The 19012-nt window shown below is 39.2% G+C and overlaps 1 protein-coding gene and 1 long non-coding RNA gene across 3 annotated transcripts in view; one reads left to right on the top strand and one right to left on the bottom strand.

Moving 5' to 3' along the window:
• ZNF469 (zinc finger protein 469) overlaps positions 1-19012 on the top strand; it is a 232239-nt gene that overhangs the window by 48959 nt on the left and 164268 nt on the right. For both annotated transcript variants that reach the window (XM_072421337.1, XM_072421336.1), the window contains exon 2: positions 15367-15420. The gene's annotated coding sequence lies outside the window, so the exon portion shown is untranslated. The remainder of the gene's footprint in view (positions 1-15366; positions 15421-19012) is intronic.
• LOC140337606 (uncharacterized) overlaps positions 1-19012 on the bottom strand; it is a 135204-nt gene that overhangs the window by 114466 nt on the left and 1726 nt on the right. The gene's annotated exons all lie outside the window — the stretch shown is intronic.

Genomic DNA, 19012 nt, shown 5'->3' with positions numbered 1-19012 from the left:
TTATGCTGATAACTAGGGGACTTTGTGGGGGCTTCTTGCTGATAGCTCGGGGGCTTTTTGCCGATAGCTTGTGAGCTTTATGCTGATAGCTTGGGAGCTTTGCGGGGGCTTCTTGTCAAAAGCTCAGGGCTTTGGGGAGGCTTCTTGTCAATAGCTCGGGGACCTTGCAGGCTTCTTACTGATAGCTTGGGGGCTTCTTGTTAATAGCTCGAGGACTTTGTGGGGGCTTCTTGCTGAAAGTTTGGCTTTACATGAGTGTCTTCTAATTGTAATTTACAGGGAACTTTACACCTTCTTTCATATTCCTGGAGCTGACATTGGCTGAGCTTCTCTCCATTCCAATGGTAGTTTTCTATTTTCTTGCAGGTCATCCAGGTTTTGGTTGCTATTTTGTAACAATGATTATTTTACCTGAGCATCCAATTATTTTCTGTGCTTTTTTATATGTTTTGCCCTCCACAATCAACAAGTACGCTGTTCTTCTGAACAACATCTGGAACAACCTGTTTTGCTCAGATTTTCAGAGGAAAAATTGCATTTGCTGCCATAACCATAATTGACACCAGTTTTTTATCAAAGAATAAATGACCTAACTAATTGAACTTCACCCTATTATTCTGAACACAACTCTATGTTTGTGAGGTCCTTTGGGCTAAATATTCCTTAACAATTACAAAGTTACCTCTGATTTGTTTGGATTTGGTACTAGTCCTTGAGAAGGGTGGGCATTTCTCCAATCTATGAGGCCCCGTTATACAGTAAATGTGGATATTCTACAAACGTTCTATGACATAATGCTCATGGACTGATAACAGGAAATTAAACTGATTACTACAGAGTATAAAGACTAAAGACACAAATAATTGTTTATCTGGCAGCAGCCAAAACCACAAATTCACATTGCTGGTTAGACTTATGAACTCATAGAACTTCTCCTTTCCGGGGCTTCTTCATAACACAAGCAGGCCGCCAAACACTTGAAAGATGCAAATCAAGTTTTGGCTGCTCTGGTCACCTCTGGGTTAAAAGCATTACACTGCTATCAAAATGTTTTAATTAGGATAAAGTGACTTCAGATGTACAATGGCAAAGAACAAGTTTAGGGATTCTGGTTTTATTTGATCACGAGGCTGACTTTATAGAAAGTATTCCAGATTTGTAATTTTTGGCAAAGAATTAATTAGTGAGAGGGGATAGGGGGACATTTCCAAAAAAAAACTTTCTTGGAATGTAGTTTATACAGTGTAGCTATTTTTCTGATAAAATACATAAAAAGAATCATAAAGGACAAAGAGACCATGATCAGCTGATGTAAAACGCAAACTGAGAAACGTACATGTTGATTAACAGATTCCATCTCCTAAGGTTTCCAATGGGTCCAAAATGAAGGCCTGGGAAATAGAAGCAGTAGGGCTAAGGTTGACCTTTAAAGGAATAGTTGAGATTTTCACTATACATTAACACACTCTGCTACCCCTCTAATAAAAACCTTCCAGTACCCCCACTCCTTAAATCTTCTTTGGAAAATCCTACCTCTTTAAAACAACCCTTGACACCTACATGCACCACAAATCCTACTTATTACTAATAGATGACTCTGTATGGACCATTCTTATGTACAGTAAGTGTTGGCCTGGCCAAAAGTGGGTTGCAGGCATATATTTATCAATAAGGAATCCTTTATAAAGGGGTTTCTCTAAAAATAAACTACTTTTTACCCAGCAAAGTTTTTACCAAATCATTTTGGTATGTGTATTTACTGATGATACACTCAGCTTTTGCATGTTTTTGATCATATGCTCAGACGTGTTTAGTAGTTGTTTTATTTATTTGTCACCCATATTTTTACTCTGTGATTTGTGGCATGGAAAGATTTTATTGGGTACAAGACCCCCTTCATGTGACTAATTAAGTGCCAATCTTTCAACAGACTATATGTACTCTTCATTCCACATAAGCAACATTTCATGCCTCAGTTGCCATTTGCTTAGTAGCCCTGTCCTTTTCTTATAATGTTACATGTAGAACATTGCGTAATATAAACCAAATGCGGGAACCTAATGAATACACGCGGGTTAAAATACCTCCTATATAAGCCCGATATAGGGTTTTTACAGTTTTTGCCACTCGCTGGGCTTTATTAACAATGACGTATGGTGACTGCAGCCATAATTATAACTGTACTGATTCACAGATGTTCAATAAAAAGCAACAGCAAGTTCTACCAATTATAACAATTAGAGAATAGCAAAGTTGAATTCACACAAACTGTCACCTTGTCAGAAAGGGAAAATATTAAAAGTTGAAAATTGCCTCCAGAGCAGGAGGAGAGGAGGACTTAATGGGGATACAGGATTTGGTAAGACCATTCACTTTCCTCTCATTTCCTGTCTAAGTGACAACCATGAGGGGAATCCCCCAAAGGCAACAGAGAAAGCAAAAAAATTGTGACAGTTCTAACCCTCCACAACCCCCCCAGGTTTTGAATGATGTTTCAATTTAAAGCTGAAGTGCGGACTAAACAAATACGGTCAAAAGTCATGTGTATTATTACATGAATCTGAAAGTAATTTGTTCATGTTTTCCAGATTTCTGCAGTAATCCAGCTTGCACGTTGCCTGTCTACAGGACTTAACTGTAATAATGACCAGTCACTGCTGCTCTCTGCGTGTGCAGGGTGATTGATCTTATATCTGCCCCTTGTTATTCTCTGGAGTAAGCCTGTAGTAGGAGGGTCTTCCAGATCCCAGCTCAGCTTTCTATGGTACATGCTGCCCAGTGATGTTACAGCTAGCTTTACACGGAGATATCTGGGTTAGCAAAGGTATTTGGTGTTAAAGTTAGGAAAGGGATATAACTCAATTACGTGATTTTGAGAAAATAGTAAGTTTGCAGAAGGGTTTGGGTATTAATTGGTTGTTATTTGTAGTTCATTGATCTAAAGATGGCTGTGCCAAGCTGTGTTATTGTTTTTTTTTTCCAGATTACAATAAATACAGAATCTAATTTGACAATTAGAATTTGTTCAGAATAGTTTGTCAAGTTCTCTTTAAGTTTTTACTGAATTAATAAATTAATGTCTGGGGCAAGTGCTAAACTTCTATTCCAATCAAGGGAAATCTCAAGGTAGTAAACATTTGTTTGCTTGTTTATTTCCCCTCTCTCAGTGTTCGGTATGTTTCAGTGTCTTAGGATCTGGTCTGCTGCACATGGTTAGCAATGCACTGGATGCTGTCATAGATGATACATGATGCATGATGACTACAGTGCCCTCTGCTGTTCAAATTGCAGATACACAATATCCACATTATATTCCAGCACATGGCAAACTTCATGGAACTGCAGGAGTGGTTACTGAACTATTTATTACATTTTTAAAAAGCCAAAAATATATACTGATGGCACACATTATAAATTTGAAAAGCAAGTTCATTTTAGGAAATCACAACTTTGACTGTCACAAAATCCAAAAAAAGCAGCACAATAATTTGCAGGGCACAGGCTAAACAATTAAATTATATATGGAATAAGAAAAAGCCATTTATTTCTACAGATCTACATCAGAATGGTAAGGGTACAGGCAGTAGGGACATTGCCCAGTTTGGTTTATACTCAATAGTCCTGATTTATTAAAGCTCACCAAGACGGGGGAACATAAACTCATCATCATCTCGTCATCAGTGAAGCTGGGTGATTTAGCAAACCTGGAATGGATCTGATCCAGGATTCAAAACATTGGCTAGCAAACAACTGACAGAAATCCATTCCATGTGTGCTGGATGACTCAGCTTCACTACTGAAAGTTTATTTTCTCCAGCCTTTGTGAGCTTTAATTTATAAGTCCCAATGACTGTGTGCTGCACTTAATAAAATGCAGCATGTTGCTGCTTGCATTGGTATGTATTGCATTGGGTGAGATGAATGGGCTGCCCAACATTATGCACCAGTCTGGTCAGAACTTCTTTAGCTTATATTGAAGTCTTCAGTCTTTAACTTCCTCTTACATCTTGCAACCTTTTTCATCACACTGCCTAACCTTTTCCACTCCCAAATCTTTATCCTGCACCCCAGCAGTTCTCACTATTTGTATTTGTTTTTAATTTCAAAATAAATTCCACTTATAACATAAGATCCACTTATAACCACAACACATATTTGTATATGGTCACTACGTTTTTTTAGCTAGCTATATCAGGCAAAACAGGATTTGGAGTGTTAGAGAAATACATATATGAAAAGGATGCTTTGTATTTAGCTGAACATTACAATACTTAGATATAATACTTGACCTGGAGCTTCCATCAAATGTACGAGGGGGTGCTGAGAAGTTCCTGGCTTTGCCCAGAAAGAAGAGAGCCAGAGTTATGAAATAACACATTTATTAAACATATCCCCCTGAGACTGATGCACTTGGTACAGCGTAGTTGCAGCTTTTCTAGACCGTTCAAATAAAAGTCCTTTGGTTGGGCCATAAACCAGCTCTCAGCAGAATCTTTGACGTCAGAAATGTCCTCCAAACGTTGCCCCTTCAGGTGTTTCTTCAAATTCGGGAACAGATAATAGTCCGAAGGGGCCAGGTCAGGTGAGTAGGGGCATGGTTGACTCAGGGTGTTCAATTTGGCAGCCACAACGTTGGACATGTGCGCAGGTGCATTGTCCTACAAAATAAGGATCCCTTTGGTCAACTTTCCACGGCCTTTTGTCTTAATTGCCTCTTTCAGCTGGTCCTGGAGGTTAGCAGAATACTGTCCGGTGATACTAGAGCCCTGAGGTAGGTAGTCCACCAACAGAATACCGTCTTTGTTCCTGAAAACGGACGCCATGATTTTTTGGACGATTTCTGGGTTCAGAACTTCTTCAGCCGCGGGGACCCGCTGTGGTGCCATTCCTTTGACTGTTCCTTGGTATCAGGATCATAGATGTGGAGCCAGGTTTCATCCTCAGTCACTAGCCCAGCCTAAAAGTCCTGTGCAGCTTCAAAATGGGCCAAAACGGCTTTGGATGCTTCAACTAGTTTGTTCTTCTGATCACTGTTCAAACATTTCGGGACCAACTTCGCTGTCCAGGATAGTGGTGACAACAAACCCAACACGTTCCCGTGAGATGTCAAGTATCTGGGCTATCTTTTTTGCTTGATAAGAGATATCCAGGTTCTGACAGTGCTGTAGGAAAGACACTTCTCCCCCAGTGTTTGTGACATCTCAGTGTGAATGTCTTTTGCTGACTTTCCCTGAAGAAACAAAAACTTCATGACGGCCCGTAACTCCAACGACGTGAAACTTGCTTGTGCCTCGGCCATCACAGCTTCTCACTAAAAGAAAAAACAGTTTTAAAAATCGCAAAGAACTGATATTTGCAGTTACATATTAAAATTAGCCTGTCATATACCCCCACACTCATTTTTCTATTTCATCTGAAAGAGGGCAAAGCCAGGAACTTCTCAGCACCCCCTCATATATTTGCAGGGACCTGGGACTCAGAAGTGGGCATAGAGGCCACTATATATGGCAGACTGTTTCTCTCTATCCTTTAATATTTATACAGGAGAACCAAGAGCTTGGCTGGTAACTGATATTTTAACCTAATGGAATTTTCTGCTGTCCCTCATAAATAAATTAGTCAGGTTTGAGCTTATGTTAATTTTGGCCACAGGACAAGTTTGCTTTAGGTGGACAAAAACAACCTTTTATTTTGCTTCGTAATAGGAAGGAACCAGTTAGGCATAGTCAGGGTTAAGAAAGTGTAACTAAGCAGTTTCATAAATAAAACCGAGGCCCTGTGCCACCAATTGTAATGTATGCCAAGTGTCCCTGACATTTACCAATAGGTGACTTATTCCTGGAAGTTATGGGAGGACAATCTTCCCTCAGTGGGGCTTATCCAGCACCTTTCATATTTTAACACCCTGATGAAGGGTAAAAGATGAATGATGAAACTTAACTATTCTTCATCTCTCACAGACCTTGTGATTTTAAATGTGGCTGGACACTGGCTTTACAAATTCCTGGCATTGCTCATCATCAGTAAAGGGATAAATAAATTACAAAACAGAATGCTAAGAGTAGGAACCCCTACAGCCAGGTATGAAGAACTTGAAAGACAGAAAATATGTTGGTTATCTGGGAAATACAGATAATAAGATATGGTACAAGCTGCTGTCATATACACAAGACCTAAACATTAGCAAGTAGATTGATCCTTTAAAAAGTCTCCTTTACAATCAAAATTGACTTTGATGGGTCCTGTGTCTCTGTATTGGGCTGTATATGTTAGTGATATATACCTAAATGTGTGAATATAAATGTGTCAAATATACTAAGCTGTAAGAGGTGACACAATGGCAACTTTGAGTAAGTGGTGAAAAGTTGCTCGGTATGTAGACGTATGGGGTATCGGATGGACCTAAATAAGCAGCTTTGTACTATTTGGACGCACCCTTGTGGATTCCGAAGCAGAATGAGATGAAAGTAGACTGCAGAAGTGCAACTTAGTAAGTAGGGTCCAGAGAAAATCTTTATTTTGACACAAAAGGCCATCGTGTTTTAGTTGGAATGATAAGTTTAGGTGATGAAAAGGTCACTCTTTACCACTTCCTAATCTGTTTTTCTAACTACTCACTATTCTCATTACTGATAGTAATGATCAAAATTAAATATGTAATGTTGTCATGTCAAAATTAAAGTAGTAAAATGTATTTCTGGCAATAGTTCGTTCCTGCATTGAAATGGATGCAATATGGGGAAATGTACTGAAGAGTTGAAGGAAATACTTTTCTTTTAATTTTACCTTGACTTTTGGGAAGAGATCCGAGGTGAAGATGAAAAGGGCAATCAACAGTCTGTATAAAGCCAAAGTCTCTCTCTGGGGTTTAAGTCCTGTTAGGCCTGCAGCAAATACCATTACCGATTTATTGATTGGAAGTAATGGTGACAGGCAAGTAGCCGACTTCTGAAGTTAATTCTTAGTTCTGCTTTACTAGCAAGACTTTGACCCATCTATACACTCTTCATGTAATGAGCCCCCTTCTCCATAATGATCACAGTTCATTACAAATTCCACTATGGAGATGGTCTCTACTAAACGGAAAAATAATTCATGTCAGCCTTTGAGTGGAAACATCTGGACTTCTCAGATTATTTCACATTGTGACAGACTAATATTACTTTAGACATTTACATTTAAAATAGCTCTTTAACTCTGTGTGACCTGTCAGTGATTTGCCAAATACTTCAAGGGGCCCTCCGGAGCAGCCAATACTCAAACGGCTGCAGCCATTGCTGATGCTTGTTTTGTTAGGAGAGAGAGTTTATGTAGCTTTAAACATAGCAAAATGGGATGTCTTCAGATCTGGGAGGAATAAATGGCTATCCAATATCCAAACTGTTTTCCTTCATCAGCAAATCCTTCCTGTTTGTGTTACTGTGTGTCATTTTGTATACTTAACTGTAGGCAACACGGTACAACTGACACACTGCACAATGTGGTTAAAGATGTGCGCCGACTGATCTCAAGTTGTTTGCGTTTGTCGGAGTAAATGTGACAGAGGATGAAGAGAGACATCTGCAAGGTGTTGGGCTGCTACAAAGCATGTTCGTTTAGTCATAGCAGAACTGGCTATACACAGTGTGCTGAATTCACAGACAGCACAGCATTATAACAGCCGTTTGTGACATCCACTGACAACAACTCCACTTCTGGTTGTAACTATGAAAAAATGCATATACAGCACACAATGAGCAATAATATAGACAGATTTTATCTAATGCATTGCTGTTCTTCAGTGTTTGGAACTTTTTAAAAACTATTTTTAATAGATTCTTTAATAACATCATTGACCAAAAATGTCAATGTTCTGTGGTTTTAGCCATATTGACACCCCAAATTCCTTCATGGAAATAATATTCTCTCTAGAAATTCCTAATGATGGAAGTTCACTTTCAAGCTAAACATATGGTAAACTGTTAAATATACAATGGATTTTTCAAAGTTATGTAAGTCTGCCTATTCATTCACGGGACAAGTTGTTGATGCCAAATTTTGTCTCTAGGATGTTGTATCAGAAATCCAGACTCATCAGACCAGGCAATGTTTCCCAATGTTCCCTTGTCCAATTTTTGAGCCCATGTAAATTGTAGCATTAGGTGCCTAGCTGTCAGGAGTAGCATGTGGTGTGGTCTCCTGCTGTTGTGCCCCATTTGTTTCAAGGTTGGATGTTTTGTGTGTTCAGAGACCTCTTCTGCAAAGTGAGGATTTAAGTTCCTGTTGACTTTCAATCTTGTCAAAAAAGCCTTGCCATTCCATTTGTCCTCTCCTCAACAAAGCATTTCACCCAAGGAACTGCAGCTTATTCAGTATTTTCCATTTTTCAAACCATTCTCTGTAAACCCCACAGATGGTTGTGGGTGAAAATCAGATCCCAAAATATTCAGTCCAACCTGCCTGGCACCAACAACCATTAAACCTCCACAGACACTTAAATAACTTTTCTTCACAATTTGAAAACCACAGATGGTTGTGGGTGAAAATCGCAGCAAATCCCCAAATACTCAGACCAACCTGCCTGGCATCAGCAACCATATAACCTTCAAAGGCTTTTCTTCCCCATTTTAATGCTAGGTTTAAACTTCAGCAGGTCATCCTAATTATGTCTACAGACCTAAATGCACAAAGTACTGTCATATGACCGGCTAATTTGATATTTGCAATAATAAGCCGTTGAACAGGTGCCTAATAAAGTGGTCAGTGAGTGTGTATGAGATATTACCATGTAAAGTGCTGATGAAAGTATTGCTGTCTGTATATAGCCTGAGCAATGAGCAGTCTTCTCCCACTACAGGTTGTCTGCACAAAACCACAAAGGGGGCAGATACAAGACCAGTTATCCTGCACAAGAGCAACAGTGACTGGAATGTATTACAGGAAACGTCATACTGGATCAATACAGGGATCTGATCGAAATATACAAACGGAGCTGAGTTTCAATTAAGAACACATGGGGTATAATATACTTAAAAGAATATTTAACTAGCTTGAATTTCAGCTTTAAGTGTCAGGTCCCACGATCTTCATGTCAACTGGTTTAGCATTACGAGGGGGCAATAAATAAAATAAAAACTATGGGAGATGACAGTAAAAATCCACACCCCTCAGGGGTTCATCTGAGGGCTCCAGATGAAATGTTGGGTAGTGAAAGCTCATTAACTAACCAAACCCCATTTCTGATTTTATTTCCTTCCCACCACAGCTTAGAACATGTGTGCACCTCTTTTAATTGCATCCTGACTTGAACGGTCTCCAGGAGAAGGGTGGCTCTGCGGTTGTAGACCGTTCTCGATGTGTGAGGCTCATTCGCTGGCGGAGGCAAATTGAAGCATTTCTGCAAAGCCAGAGATGGTGCAGATACTCAGACTTATGTGCTGCACATGAGAAGAGTTGATGAGCGGTTCTGATTTAACATGCTGAATAATTAGACGAAGCAAAAGATTGTTGTGGTTTGAGGATAGAAAGAAAAAATAACAATAACAGTGTTTCACAAATGAGCTGTTGCATATGTTGGGGGGAAAAAAATCCATTCAAGCTCATGATGTCAAGGGATTTTCATGGCAACAAAGGGTGTCCCACTCTTAAACCCACCTCCCCTTCCCTCCAAACCAGGAAATAAAGAATAAAGCTAAACTCCCACAAAAGAACAATAAAAAAATATACTTATTGGAAAAATATACTTATACATATCTAAATACAGATATGGAAGCCTCTTTATCAGGTGAGAGGTTTGTTTTGTCTATCCAGTCAGGCTGGTGACCATTTCTTTCTCTATAGGAATTAAGAACATAACTAGGTCAGCCCCCCACCCCCAGGCGAAGACTGGACAGTATAAACAGCAGCATTATCAATTCAACTCATCCCTACTTTCTCCTTCTGTCAGCATGTTCCTAATCCATAAATTTACATGTACCACACAGGACTGGTCAAGGCCAGCATTGGGTAGACGGTGAGACAAACAAGGTGCCAAAGCAGGAGACTGATTGTTGTTTAGAGCCAAGCCGACATCAACAGCTAGACAGCAAATCAAAAAAAGTATTATGGCATTAAGTAGATGGTGATCAGAAGAGGTCATCAATGAATAGACAGCATGACTCACGATGAACCCAGGGTCAAAGTCATTGAAAAGATAGAAGGACATCTGTAATTGAAACACTATCCTACAGCACATGTTCTCTAATCCCTTAAATGACTCAGGCTTTACATGTGCTCAAGAAGCTATGTGTGGCCATACACGTATGTTCCCATGTATATACGGGGAAAGATGAGAATTTTTACCTTTTGTGCACATGCATGGATGTAGGCATTTATGGTGGACAACAATTAATTCCATGGATTTCTGTGCACTGTTATGACAGTAATATAGATTAAACCAGTTATGACAGGAAAGTGCAATATTGTTTAATAACAGAAAACCACGATTTAAAAACAGCTGTATGGGGCCTGACACAAAATATGTTCCTTACTTCCTACAAAGAAGAATAATTTCTGACAGACAGTCTGTCAGAATTTCCCTCCACATGGGCTCTGAAGATGACACACTGGGACACCAGGAACCAACAATTCCACACATTTTGGTTAATGTAACATGTGGCCCTCCGAGGCAGCCTGGAGCTCATGTGTGGTCTGAAATATATACAATATTCTTATTCCTGTTTATAATCCAGGATGAAGAGGATCAGCTATCCCACACTGACAAAACGTAACAGAACCTACTGTTCCCCTCAATCACTGTGATTTATGAGCATTGAGAACACCGTCTCCAGTGGACATTCACGACTTTACCAAGTGAAATTATACCTAAATTCCGTAAAAGTTATGTAATAGTAGCAGATTGTTCTGCACGGGTGTCTGTGGTCTTCTCATATGACTGAATTCACAAACAACTGCATTCTGACTGAGTGATGACTACTTTGAGAAGCTGGCGTTCCGTTTGTTTGTTCCAAAGATAAAACTGAGCGTTAATGGTGTTTTTATTTTTTTCATTGAGGAACAGGAAAGAAAAAAAAAAGCCAAAAGATATGTGTGGTCTTATTTTCAAATAAACTGTCACAATTTGAAAAACAAAAAAATCAAGCTGTTCCTCCAAAGCAGGCAAATTAATACTTACCTACCCCAAGGCTTCGACTGCAAAGTAAATCCAAGACTATGGAAAAATGTTCGGCATGTGCCACTTCTGGTGGTGTTGCCTTTTGGTTGTCCTCACTGCCATCTCTCTAGTGACATATGGGCTGGTGGAAGACACCAGTGTGAGTTGGGGGTCTAGGAACCTGACACACTAAGGAATGTGCATGATACTGAAACTCAAAGACAGCTTAGATCTTTAACACAGTGGAGCTTTGTGGCTCGTGTAGTGAGATGATTAGGTAGGGTTTTCTTTGCAGGATAAATTTATTTTGCAATGATCTAACTACAATACATTTTATGCACCCCATTACTGCTTTTATTTCTGCCTCTTGTCAATAAGGAAAGCCATTATTACTATAAACAATATTTTATCCATATAAACATTTTGTCCCAAAATGGTAGACCATTGGAATTATGTACATCAAGCCCAATTTCTTGCCTGGGACAATTTGCTACATGACGTGATCAGACATCACAAATACCGTCATCATTATTCAAATTGGCACAGCGTTTATGAATCCTCAATTAAGTGAACCTGATTTTGGCAATTTCTGTTGGATCACTAGATTACAAAACAGCCATTGATACATGATACAGAAAACCTGGAATAGATTTTCTAAAAGTCATTAGCTATTTGTTAGTAAATGTTTTCAATGCTCGACCAGATCCATTTCAGGTTTGCTGGATCACCCAGCTTCACTGATAAAAGTGTATTTTCTCCAGCCTTGGAGAACTTTAATAAGTCAGGGCCAAGGACTCTCACACCCACATCAGAAAAGAATTTTATAATATTGACACATAACTCACGTTCTTAAGTTGAAGTCCAATGATATTATGTTTCTCCCCAGCAACACTGATGCTGATAAAAATCACTGACATTTCTACTTTGATGCCAATTTTTTTTTAACAATAGTTGAAAGCATTTTGTATTTGGTATCAAAATATAATTTATATACTGAAAAAAATTGGATATGGTATCAAAATGTTTGGCAGTAAAACTAATTTCTTGCTGAAAAAAGCAGGCCAAGAATGGTATCTCTTCACTTGATTATTATTAATAATTATAATTATTGGAAGTGTGTACGTAGCTTTATTTTCCTCTATGGTTACATCAGAGCTAGCATTAGATATACTGTATTTTTTATACCAGGCGCATACATGCTAAGCAATGTGTCAGTGTGACATCTTATGACTACAAAGTTACAATGTTGCAGTTTTATAACTGGGAGGGAGGGCGGTGACTGGAGAAATGCTCCCTCCTGCCTGCAGGAATGAGATGACATCATCCAAAATATGTAAAGCTCCATACAAATGCTAGAAACCTGCTGTCCTAAATTGATCATTTGTGATGGTTTCATTGAAAATGTAACATCAGTACGGCTGTCTCACTACACTTTAGACTTTGTGATCTGCTGTGCTGGATCACTAAACAGCTGATGCAAATGACAGCTATTGTTTTACTAATGCTTTGCGTCCTTTCTCCTCTCCATAAAAGGGAACAGTCTGTACAGCCATCGCTTTTACCAAAACTATCAGTACTCGGCTTAAGTCACACCTTAGTGTCATTAGAACCATGGTTGTATTTATTAAACACTGGCTGGATTATGTCTTGCTACCAGCAATGTTTAATCATAGATGTGATCAAGGCCAGATAAGAAAATCTTATTCATCAGATCGGGATGTAAACTGTAGCAGCAGTGATGAAAAGTGACCTATTAATTTAAAAGAAAAAAACATTTAGAGGCACAGACTCCTGCAAGCTGAAATCTTCCAAGCCACAAGCCATTTAATGTTATCACTGTGTAAAGATGAATGAGAAAAACACAGAAGAGAGGATCTGAGAATCAGAGCAACAGCTACAAAAAAACAGCACAACTTTTCATAATCTTTTACTCAAAAGTAAAGTTAGAGGTCTGTGGAAGCACATATGATTTGATTGCTGTTTGTGTCTTCATTTGAGGAATACCCCCTAATTTCTGCTCAGGTTATAGGTGTGAGATAGAGTTTTGGAAAACTTCCTTAAAGCAAATCTCTTCCCTTATGTTTGTTATACTGACTTATATCCATCCACATTCCCTTACCGACACAATTTCTATTGGAGGGGGTGTGAGGGAGGAATACGAGGAAGGCTTAGTATTATTCTTGAGGTGAAATTTAAAGGGCATTTAAAACAGAGAGTTCTAATGCTTTTTTTTACAATGAGTGGGGACATCCAGGACTGAAGAAAAAAAGGTAAAGCACTTTATACAGTATGTGAAAACTAGTTTATTTATGCTAAAAGGTATCACAGAGCACGACATGCACTAAAAGTAACCCCTGCATCTATCCAACACCATGAAAGACTCACATTCACAGAAGATTTCTAATAACAAAAGGGAATGGTAACTTTATCACCTCTTGGCTCAGACATGAAATAGTTCAAGAACAGGCTGTGCCCATAAAACGTATGTTCATTGCTAAGTAGTCATTATTATTAGTTGGACTGCTTGTCTGGAAGCCGCTTCCCGCTGATCGCTGTTGGTTACATGCCAGCAGTGTGAGCTCTATGTTGTAGATATGCACAAATAACAATTACACTGAATTAATTCGCAAAAAATGTGTGGATTATACTTAATCATCTATTGCAGGTTTTAAAATGGTATGACTGGGGAGACATTCTAAGAGAATCTAAACCTGTCGTGCTCAGATATATGGTAGTGTTAATTTACCTTGAACATGGAAAGGTAGTTGGTTTGAGATGACCAAACACTTGAGAACAACTGACACATACAACTAAATAGGCCTGTTGGACATCCTATTACAAAACCATGGGCATTCCAGTGTATGCCAAAACTTTTTTTTTTATTTACTTTCTGTACCACCAAAATCCTATTTCTTTTAGAGAGATGGCCTCATACCAGGTGTCTCAGTACTGTACTGTGGGGTCAACCCTACCATTTTTAGCTTATCCTTACTTTATTGTCAACAAAAATACAATGTGAAATCTTCCTAATTGGAATGCAAATATCAATAAAAACAGAATGTCTCCCCCTTCCCAAATCTATTCAATACGAAAAAAGGTTTTCCCAGAGATATACTTCTGGGAAAGATTTCTACAAGATTTTGGAATGTGTAAGAATAGGTGACAAGTATGAAAGAGTTTGTGAAAATTTGTGAGTTCGGGTATTGATGATAGATGAGAAGACTTGACTTACAATTTCAGTTCAACCTAAAGGAGTTCAGTAGGGATGAGGTTAGGGCTCTGTGCAGTTTATTTCAGTTCCCACACACCAAACTGTTGACACTATGTCTATATGGGCACAGTCATGGGAGAACAGAAAAGGGTCCTCACCAAAATCACCATCAGATTGGAAGAGCTCAATTGTTTAAAATGTCTTTCTTTATTGTAGTATTAACAGTACCCTTCACAGGAGACATTTAAACTTTTCTGAAGGGGTCTCCACATGATACTGGTCATATAGGTAGGTCTTTTGATCAGAAGAATACCAATCACATAAGTGTATTAGTGCTGAGAATCAATGAACTACACAGGGCTCATGTTTCTTTATTTCCCAAAGATTCATAAATAGTTATAAAAAACACAAACAATACTTGTATAGGTATACAAAAACTATTTTACCTGTGTGTGCCCAGGTTCAGTTGCCAGTTAATTAAATCACCACAATTGAAAATAGATTTTTTGCAGGCCTTATCTATGCTGCATTAGATTCCTGTACAATAAATTGTCCATTGACACCAATTCAGATTTGTCACAGTGCCTGGGTCTTTGGCCCTCTGGTCCTTGTGAACTGCACAATGCTCGTCCAGAGATAATTGGCTGGGAGTGCTCATTATTATCCTCAGCCAGGCTGGCACTGATCCTTGTATTGCTGCAATATATAAAGCTTGCCGTCTCATAATTAGGGTTAGTCTGTCCTCACATGTGCTGGATTAGACAGTGAGGCTGAAAGTTCACATATATTTACTTCCCCATCCTTAGGGAGAACTGTCTTTGAAGACTGATCTCTGCGCAAAATTTTACGAGCAGTTTATTTCATGTTCAAGTGCCAGGACAGCTGAGTGATCTGGAGAAACAGCTCCTTGTCTCTAATCTCCACTTCTATTTTTAGTTGTGATAAGCCTCACTAGAAGCGAGAAGTTCTGCTGGAACAATATCATTTCTCACCCCACTTTAACTTGTTTTTCTTTGTCTTGCAGACCTCATCAGTGGACAGAGGACTCCTCCTGCCGACCCAGACTTTTTATTATCAGGTAGGAGAATAGAGCTTTGTTCATTCAATAGATTGATGGATAAAATTCTTGGTATGCTTTGGTAGCTAAGAAAATAATATACTATGCAAAAACAAAGAGTTTTGCACCTTCTTTATATAAATATATGATAAAGATTGAGGAGTGCTAGATTCTCCATACAAGTCAGTGTAAAATGCACGAGCAGGTTTATCCGGATTAAGTTGTCAAAAGTCATTTCAGAAATGGGTAAAGCACAGGTGAAATCTGTCAATGGATATCGAATAAAATGTGAAAAGCCCCTGAAAGCAAAATGCATTTGCTCCAAAACACAAACCCAAATCCCATCGACAGGTCCTTAGAGTAAAGTAAGACTTTTACCCCTTGCTATGGGCAGCACATTTACCTTTCAGACAATCCAGCCTATCTTTTTCACATTATATTAACTTGTGGGCGAGCAAGTGTGGGGAAACTGTAACAGGTAACTATGCAGAAACATAGGGCCTCACACACAAAGTATATAAAGCAAAATCACACTTGGCAATGTAATCCCACTTTTATTGTAGTAACAATTAAAAGGTTGCTATAAGCAACACAGGTATTCTTTTTAGAATACTCATACTCGCGTTCTTTCCTTGACCCACTAAATGGAATTGTGGGAAAACAAGAGAGGGGTTGATGAACCCTACATAGAAGCTGCTGATCTAGGCATGTTCCACTCATATTGGAAGCTCGGCTCCCTGACAGGGTGGTCTCAGATCGGGTGAGTCCCTGGCCAGCAATTTCTTGGAAAATGATATCACCATATTTCCCCTCCACCCCTCTGGTATTGTCTCTGGACCCAGATTCCGTGGCATGGCAAAGCAGCTAGTGGATATTTTTCTTCTTTTCCGTGGGACATGACGGAATTCTACTTTCTGGGAATCAGAGCTCCAGCTACATAATAATAATAATACAGCTTTTCTTGCAGGAGGGACGGCCAAAGATCTCTTTGAAGCTGGGGACTGATTGGCCCTAATGGTGATTTCCAAGTTAACTGTTACTTATTTTCTACTGGAAAATAGAAGCCGAGTGTGCAGACACAGACAGCATAAACCGTGTTCCCCTAACGTTGGGCAGTGCAATTCTAGCTGAGGGGCTTGATATTTAGGGATTTGGGGGATCTCACAAATATCTGGTCTGTAGAGCCAGGAAGAAATTTGCAGCATTTCCTGGCAGTTCTGCATATGCTATTTGCATACTGCCAATCATTCCCGGTTAGAGCTCTGCATTGCAAGGCTGTTCATGGAATTAGCATTTTTTTAATGAGGGCTGTCTCTTAAAACAATAGATATGGAACTTAATCTTACTGCTGCACAGGGCTGGAAAGTATGGAAATTGCTTGATCCCACCTGCTGATTGATGTAGGATCAACACAGCCAGTTTCCTTCCAACCTGTCAATAAACCTCACTGTTTAGCTGTGCTCAGGTCAGATAAAGGTTCAATTCCTAGCTTAAGGGTGCAATCTATATGTTAGTACACTAGCTCCTGAACTCCTTTTTTCTATGATTACTGACATGTATTTGTAATATGCTTTTATATGCCTACACTGACCTTTCACCTCTCTATATCTGAAAATGTCTGTCAACTTTGTCCCACGTCCCACGCCTTTGTCCCACAGGCACCAGAAAACTGCAAAAATTCTTGCTGCATGCTCACCACTAAATGTGAAGATCGCACAAAAGGTCCACTACTTAGTTTGTATGTGACATATTGTATATTATCAAGTCCAACAGAAAATAGTACACTGCAGCACAGCAGAGGATTGAGGATGTTTTTGGTTGGCAGTGCCATCATCCTCATATTTCAGGCATCTGGGGTTGAAGGGGGACAAGCAGACGATAATTTATGGATGGCCTCGCCATTGGCTTCATCCTAAGTCATGGCCAATGAACAGACCAGAGGTGGTAGGTGACACAGCAAGCTGAAGAGGTGTAATCTCTTGACTATCCCACATAATGATGGTGCAAGAATCACACAGAGAGCTGAACAAAGTTACAAATATTTGCCAGGTGAAACAACTTACATATGTAATCCTTTTCTGCCTGGGTCTGCTTTAACGACAATAAACATAAAGGTGACAGATGTGGCAGGTACTTGTAACAAAGAACAGATTAGATTCTTTATAACTTGACAGCTTTTGTCTACTTTTTTACTCTGTGTGTCTACAGTGATGATGTGATACCAGGCTGTGTACTGTAAAATTTCTGTCCAACAAAAACTCCATGAGAGTTTAAACTAAATACTAAAAATAAAATGTGCAATAACAACAATAACAAGTAATTGCTGATGTTACCAGAAATAATGTGTAGGAGACTGAACCCAGCATTTCGTATTCAATGTCAGTTCTAGATCTACATTGCCATTAGATTAAGGAGTACAATAAAATAATTACTGGATCAGACCATGTGCGGAGTACCTGCCACCCAATGAAAACCTATAAGTAAATAATTGAATATTATCCATGGCCAGACAGCTCTCATTTCCAGCCAGCCACACAACAAGCTGGAACCCTACTGGTTTCTGTGGACTCAAACACTATTTGTGTAAATCAGGCCTCATACACTGACTCAGTGTTGATGTGATTGTGCATTAGCTTTATTCTAGTTCATTTATAGGGCCATTTCTAAACCCAAGCTTAAGAAGAGTCCTCCTTTAATACTGGGTGAATGCAGCTGACAGGGAGGCTTTGTTTGTTTCCTGCTTATTCCTCTCCCTCTGTGCTGTCATTACATGGCTTTATTCTCAGATAATGTTACCATGTGCTGGAATGTTCAGAAGCTGCATCACATCTTACAAATAACGTTTCCTCACACAGCATGCAGCACACACTCGCTATGTGTATCTCTGCTTTGGCTACACTCAGTGATGCATTATCCAATGAGTCAAACATTTCAATCGTCAGTGCCAGCTCCCAGTGTCAGCTTAATGGACTGGAACCATAACAGCAAGGCCCTGGAAAATGGAATATTTTACTGGCAGAGTCATCTGATTGGGCCTCTTTAACCTAGCGGGGTTCAGTGCAAATGGAGAAGGCATCACAAATAGAAAGCTCGCTGACAATCCATTTTGTTATCAATGTCACCACCCTGTGAAACTTGTCCTGCAAATAGTGAACTGTAATGTCTTTTCCTGAATGAATAAGGCCCTATGCATTAACAAATTTTCTTTCCATACCTCTGTCTCTCCACTACAAAATGGAACGGTTAAAAGTTTGCAATACACAAATATAAACCCGGATTTTTTTATCCAGCACCAAGTGAAAATATATAAGACCTGGCAGAAGTAGGAAATTAGTTTACTGACAGTCAATGCAGTCTGCTAATCAAGAACAGTTGACAAAATGAACAGGCTGCATGTAGTCTGACCACAATTCATCATGCTATTGGCTACCCTCTGTGCCTCATCTGATTGTGTTAGGATTATGATTGGCTAGACTACTGGGCCAAGCTTAGGAATTTATGTTATATGTATTTTACATAATTAGTAATACTCTGTGACAAAAAAAATATCTAATAAGCTTCTGCCATTTCCACATCTAAGATTTCCCCTTACCCCTATATGACTGATCTAAGA

The sequence above is a fragment of the Pyxicephalus adspersus genome, chromosome 9 (genome assembly GCF_032062135.1).
Source record: "Pyxicephalus adspersus chromosome 9, UCB_Pads_2.0, whole genome shotgun sequence".
In the NCBI taxonomy this organism is placed as follows: domain Eukaryota; kingdom Metazoa; phylum Chordata; class Amphibia; order Anura; family Pyxicephalidae; genus Pyxicephalus; species Pyxicephalus adspersus.
This window is presented reverse-complemented; position numbering and strand designations above follow the sequence as displayed.